The sequence below is a fragment of the Felis catus genome, chromosome F2 (genome assembly GCF_018350175.1).
Source record: "Felis catus isolate Fca126 chromosome F2, F.catus_Fca126_mat1.0, whole genome shotgun sequence".
Taxonomy (NCBI): domain Eukaryota; kingdom Metazoa; phylum Chordata; class Mammalia; order Carnivora; family Felidae; genus Felis; species Felis catus.
Genome location: NC_058385.1, coordinates 19,591,858 through 19,599,164, shown reverse-complemented (window position 1 = coordinate 19,599,164; position 7,307 = coordinate 19,591,858).

The following is a 7,307-nucleotide window of genomic DNA, read 5'->3' as shown; positions in this document are numbered from 1 at the left end:
TTACTCCTAGTTATGAATCACATTTTCTTGCTTCTTTAGACGCTTAGTTTTTTATTGCATGCTAAACCTTACAGTTGTAAGTTTTTGAGTACTAGATTTTGTTGAATAACTTTAAAAATCTTTTAATGTGTTGGAGCAGACAGTTAAGTTACTTGAAGATCGGTTTGGTTATTTTGAGGCTAGGGCAGTTCTAGAGTTGATGATACTCTAAGTCTAATTCTGTCCCATTACTGTGGTTTGATTTTGTGAAGAGTCTACAGAATAGCCTATATATTCCATGGGGTCTCTCCACTCTGGATAGTGAAAACGTGATTGGTTCTTGGGCTTGTATGAGCTTTGGGAATCATTTGTATTACAGATTTTTTGGTAATAGTCTTTTACCAGATGTTGTTCTCTGTCCAGCATTGTGGAATTTCGCTCTAAGCATGTGCCGATTGGCAATCAGCCAAAGAGTCAGGTGAACATCACGCAGAATTCTGGAGCTCTTTCTTAGAGTAACAGGACTCACAAATTCCAGCCACTTTGATACTTAACTCCAAACTCTGTCTTCATAACTCCACATTCTCTGCTCAGCTTCCCTCCTTCTACTACAGTCTGGAAAATATCTTCAAGTAAAAAGCTGGGGCAATCAAAGGATTCGTCTCACTTGTTCCCACTCTCAAAGATCACAGTCCTGTGCCATCTATTGTCCAATATCTGAAAATAGGTGTCAAATAAATTTGGTTCAGTTTTTTTAATTGATTATGACAGAACAGTATGTCTACGGATGGAAGCAGAAGTTTTTCTCCCACACGGATGGAAGCAGAAGCTTTTCAATGCCTGAGCTAATGTTTTTGAGCTAAGGTTTTTAATGTTAGAACTTTTCTAAACCAGAGGATCTTAATAGAGCATTTATTTGTATGTGCCAGAGACTGTGCTTAGCATGTTATGTGCATTAGGTCTTTGGGTCTTCTCAAGAATCTTTTCATGCATGCACTATTCCTTTCCCCACTTTATACACTAAAAAAAACAGGAGAAGTTAAAAATTCCCAAGGTCCCACAGCTAGTAAATGGCACAGGTGCTCTCAGACCCAGTCCTGCCTGATACTAGTCTACACTCCTAATCAGTCCTGTCATGACATAGTGGGTTTGTCTTTCTGCCTTGGACATGTCTTACGAGTAAAAGAAATAAGGTTTGTAAATGATTACAATAAAGACAGCAGGCCATTTTCAAGGTTGTCCCCCTCTTACTTTCTTTAATTTGTAGTTGATATTTTTTTAAGAGACATATAAGAGTAATGTTTTATCTAAAAGTCAATAATGGAAATTTCTTTTGCATATAAATCTATGTTTCATGAGTGACCTCTGGAAAATGGTCATAAACAACTACTATAAACTGTAACTATTATGAATGATTAATAAGAAATTTATAGCTGAAAGAATAACTGATTTAAAAAAAGTGAGAATACAAGAGCAACCGAAACAAACAACAAAAGATACAATGCCAGGTGTTGAGGTTCAAATAAATCTGGGCAGGATTTTACTTATTCAAGGAGGTACTTCAATAATCACATGAGCTTTTTTTTTCTAGCAGTGGAGAATAACATTCTCCTTTCTCTTCTTAAAACTGTCTTTGTTACTCTTGAGCATCTGATTCTCATAAACATGAGATAGTCATTTTATAGGCCTGTTCTTAGAGGTCAAAATAAAACTTTTCTGTCTGTAGTTTTTAACAAGTAGGGAAGTGTCAGTAAATAGAAGTAAGAGTTTAAGTACATTCCCTTCATGTAACTGTATTTTCCTTCTTTAATTATATTAAATTTAAGACCTTGTGACAATAGTCCTGTGACTCTACAGCAAAACTGTTAAGACTCCATGGAATATTCTAGGAAGAAAAGGAAAAGTGTCATCCTTTATAGTCTTTATACAGGTAACCCACCAAGCATTAGGCTGAGGGTCTAGGGAGACCTTTCAGAGACAGGATCACAGTTTACAGCTGTAAATGGAAGTTAAGTGTTTTCCCAGCTGGAAAATGTCTGTGTGCAGTTTATGTCACACGGCCCGATGCAGGGTTTAACTGAACAGTTCTGTCTTCCCGAGGTTTATCTGTGGTCATGATATCCTACAAGTAAAATATAAATAGTATTAGGGTACTTTGAAACGTACCCCTCCTGGCTGTAGTCCTAAGAGCTAAGTGAAAAAAAAAAATGCCTAAGAGAGTAGAAATCCAGCATTTTTGTTATATTTAACAGACTTTCTTTAAGACTCTTGCCCTAATGGTGTTAATGGGCTCTAATGTACCCTTATCTTTGCAAAGTCCTTTAACTCTTTTTAAAAAGTAGAACTATTAAGGAAATTAAATGTGAGTAGGTGAGGGGAAACTGGGGAAAAGGATCTGACAGCTTTACTTGTCTCTCAGTTTGCATGGCCCGGCATAGGTTTTCCTGAATGTTTTGTTCAAAAAGTAACTCTACTGCAGTATGAAAATCTACTTGAGGTAGAACAGATACTTGATTTTCAGTTTCTCATATGAGAAGTGGTTTTATTATACTACCTTATACTCTTTCTATTTAATGTGTTCTTAATTATATAAACAAATATTTTATATAATCAGTTATAGAATTAATACTGTATTGTTAACATTATTAACATATTAATTAATTTCACGTAGTTCCATATATAAATATATATATTTCTGTCTCCTACTTGCTAGAGTGTGCATTGCATATTTCTCCTTTTTTCTGTAGTGTGTTACACACACACACACACACACACACACACACACACACACACTCTACCTCCATTTTCTATAGCATATATTCTTTTGTCCTTAGTTTTTTAAAACTCTTAACATCGATATATATTTTTAAGTTTATTTATTTATTTTTGAGAATGAGGGAGAGAGAGAGAGTGAGAGCAAGCAGGGGAGGGGCAGTGAGAGACGGAGAGAGAAAGAATCCCAAGCAGGCCTGGGGCTGTCAGCATAGAGCCCAACATGGGGATCATGACCTGAGCCGAAACCAAGAGTTCGATGCTCAACCGAGGGAGCCACCCAGGTGCCCCATCTTTTTTCTTTAATTTACTTTTAAAGATTTTTTTTCAGTAATCTCTACACCCAATGTGGGGCTCAAACTCACAGCCCCGAGATCAAGAGTCTCCTACTTCACCAACTAAGCTAGCCAAGCACTCCCATAGCGTATATTCTTCTAAGCCACCAAGAACAATTCGGGGGGGAAAGAGGCAGTTAATGAGTTAATTAATTAGGTAAACAAAAGAACTATATTAAATTACAGCCTAAGTATGTAATACCCTCCTCTTCACTCACCCTCCGCTTTAATAGATCCATTAACCAGAAAAGCGAAGCTCTGAGAGGGAAAGCAGGGAAAGAGAAAGACCATATAGATCCAAACCAGGGTACCACTGATGGAAAGGGTAAAGGCCAAATAAATTGTGATTTTAATGTTCCTTAACCCTTTTAATGCCCTAGAGAAGGAAGATTGAGTTTAACAAAAGTACTGTTGGCAACCCTGCGGGGCTGACCGTAGAATAACTTTGAGGGAAGCCAAAAGACTTGCAGAGACCAGATTGCTGGCTACAAGGGCCATTGGCCTGGGAGGGGTTAAGCAACTTTATCTGATCGTCAGCTCCTTTTGCTGAACAATTAATGACCTACCGTCTGGAGAAGGTAAAAGCTAGAAGTGAAGCCAGGGCTCCTCAAGACTCCAGCTGGCATTAAATGACAAGGAAGAATTCAGAGGCCAGACAAAGCTGTTATTATGAGCCATTGGTGAGGAAGAAAATACAATTTTTAAAAAGGCGGGGAAGAGGAAGAAAAAGTAAGAATGGAAAACGGAACTTAGGAGCAACTTTATGCTTTTTAAGTAAACCAAACCTCCGTTGTTAAATCTTTTTGCCTTTGTTGTTAAACTTCTTTGATAAAATTTCAACTGCAAAGTATTTTTTAATACTGGCTAGAAAAGTGCTGATAAATAAAAGTGTCTGTGAAAAGTTTATAATCCTTGTGTCAGGAAGACCTTCCTCTGCCCTATGGTCATTCTAGCCGGACTTAGAATCAACTTGACATGAGACAGATGAACAGGAGAAAATCAAATTTAAGAGGCTTTTGTACGGGAATCCACACGGACCTGGAAATTCCAAAGACAATGAGGCGATATGAAGCTTACGAACTAAGGAGAGGGGTATGGTCTGAGGATACAAAGGGGAGATAGGCCGTTAGCAAGAAGGTAAAAACAGTTGTTTGGGAAAACAAGATTGCTCTATGATGCAGATGAGTTTCTTTGATTGGCGGGGGGGGGGGGGGGGGGGGGGGGGGGGGGGGCTTCATTAATACTTCCTGTTGCAGGCTCTCCTTTCCGATGTAAATTTCGGCAGTTATGGTGAAGTCAGAGCACCTTTGCTGCAACTGCTGCGCTTTGATTGCTTTTAATTTCAAATTATCTTTAAGCTAAAGGGGCACATTTGCTGGCAGCCTGCTCTGGGCCCCCTACACTTGCAAAATAAAATATGCTGATCAATTATTTTTCACTTAGCTTTTCAACCAAAAGGCATGCGGCATTTATGGATTAAACTCCTTGGAAAGGGGGCTGGCTGTCATTTTAACAGAAAAAAGAATCTTGATTTAGTTCCTTGTTATCTTAATAGAAAAACATTCTAATCTCATAGTCTTAGATAATGGACTCCGAGAATTACCGAATTGCAAAAGATAAAAACTAGTGACTTTAGACATTAATGTTAGACCAATATTATTGAGGGAAATAAAACGTCTCCGACAACCTTAGGGTCATAAAATATTTATCAGAGTTTTATATACCAATATTCTGGGGACTGCAATATTTGTTAAACTAATCTGAAAACTAACACAAAAAGTACTGACTGTGATACCATGGGGACATCTAGTACAGACTAGATACAAAGGAGTTGAGGTAAACAAAGGGCCTATATTGTTGCAGGTCGTGGACAAGTAGGAATCACCAAAACAGGCAAATGGATGGCCTTGGGGCCCTGTGTGCATCTTCCATCACAATCCACTTATTAAACTTCTGATTACAATTGTCAGTGAACTAGATACAGCACATGGACACTGCTTTCTGGGAGAATTTTGCATGTAAAAGCATATAAGAAATATACAGACAATGGAATTTTTAAAGAGAAACCGGGCTTTGAGTGGATAACAGGATGTGAATATCAAATATACATGAAGAAAATGTATACTTGAAGATTAAAGAGAAGTCTGTATGATCACAATTGGAAGGAATTGCCATAGCAGTGCCTTAGGATTTACACGCTAGGTTTAAAGTTGAAGGCCCATCCAATGGGAGGGAATAACAGCTTTTGGTGAGAATTCATAAACACAAACTTGAAGCAATGTAGTCCCAGTTTATTGAAAAGACTTCATCATTCGTTCTCTTATTTAAACCTACTACTTGTGTCTCAAACCTGTTGTTTGATGATGCTTGTTTCAGAGATTTTCTCCCAATGACCACCTTCACCAGACTCTTAGGTGCTTCCAGTGTAAACATCCCTTTGACCCTATCAAGGTCTGGAACTCTACTCCGGTTTAGTGCTTATTGAAAGAGAATCAAGTCATGGTTGCTTCCCTAACTTTAATCTTGAACGTGGGAGACCTTTGAACAAATTCCCCTTCATAAAAGCCTGAAGTCCCCTAACCATCACCAAAACTGATGATTTTTAAATCTCTCCTGGGGGCCAAAATAAGGTTAGTGGTTTTAGACTAATTTTTTATGTCATAATATAGACAGTGTCAACATTTTCCAGGAGACAATTTACTCAAATCACTAAATGGTAGAACATGAATGTTTGCAAATTTCTCTGAAAGATGTCTCTCTCAGACACTAACTTATGGCTCCTCACTCTCTATGGGAGAAAGCCTACTATAGTGTAAGTCGCCTGGTGTCCCAGCTGAGCCCAAGGAAGTTTTGCCCTCTCCTAATCTCTTTGTGATGTATGTATTTTATGAACTGAATTACATCTAGATTATTTCCAGGAAAAAGAAAAAGGGTATTCGGTGCGTGACAGAAAACCTAGCCCGAAGAAAGGATTGGCACAAATAGCTAGGGTCAGCCACGGAGTCAGAGGTGGTTTCATGTACAGTGTTATGGCCATTATTTGAACTTCACATCGTCTTGCCATCTTAATGACAAGGGAATGCTCTGAGGGAAGGACACCTACTTTAAAAAGTTAAAAGAACTTTAACAACTTGAGTTCTAAGTCATCTTGCTTGAGACTTTTCTGAAAGACCTCAACAACAGAGAAGGAGGAGAGCTTCTTTGTCCATTTTGAGTTGGGGCTGTCCTGAGGAGACTGATAGCATGCCAGTAGTAGGGTCCTCGCTGCCAGTGACTTACATAGAAGATGTGGTCTAGAGACATGATGGCGTTGTGGTTTGTGGCAGCCGAGAAGCAAATATCGGCTGTGCAGGTATAATGATAGGAACGTATCTATGCAATACCTGGGGCTATGCAATGGCCATTTTCCCAGGATATTATGAAATGGTTGAAAAAAAGAGTTTTATCTGTCCTGTTGAGCTTTGTTTCCCCAGAAACCAGCATTGGGTCATACAAATGGTAGGCATTCCAATTATATTTCTTGAATGAATAAATGAATGACAGAGTCAATTGGCCATGGAGCCACAAAAGTGGACAATCACCTGGGAACTATTTCAAAACACGTATGCCCAGGGTCCTTCCCACACCCTTAAAGATCTTCCTTATACTCATCCAGATCCACTGTCCACCTTTCTCCACCGTGCTCTGCACCCTGGGAAATTGATATTTAATGGATTGCAAAAGGAGACTTTGCAGACCTCTAGTTTCTGGCAGATTTTCTCAACAGGTGGCTGGAAAAGGCCAAGAGGAGAATGAGACTAGGTCATTATCTCTCAGTCTCTGTTCCTGTGATGTTACTCTGCCTTGGCTAAAGTCCAATGCTGAAGATTAGGCAGCTCCTTCTATAAGGATAATCAATTGGGGTTCTGGCACAACTCTTCCCTTCCCCCTTTAGGGTCCTCTCTCCTCTCATGCTGTCATAAGATGCTAGGGTACTGGACTATTTCTTCTTGTTGGTGCAACCTTGCCTACCCCTCGGATGAGTACCTATATTGATATCTCTTTAAATGGCATCATTTTATCTTGCTAATCCTTTTTTGTTGGGATCCTGATTGACATGCCTACTAAATTAGTATTCCTGGGGCAGCTGGGTGGCTCAGTCAATTGGGCATCTGACTTCAGTTTAGACTATGATTTTGTGATTCATGAAGCCAGAAAGGAGGTTTCTCTAAACAATGGGGA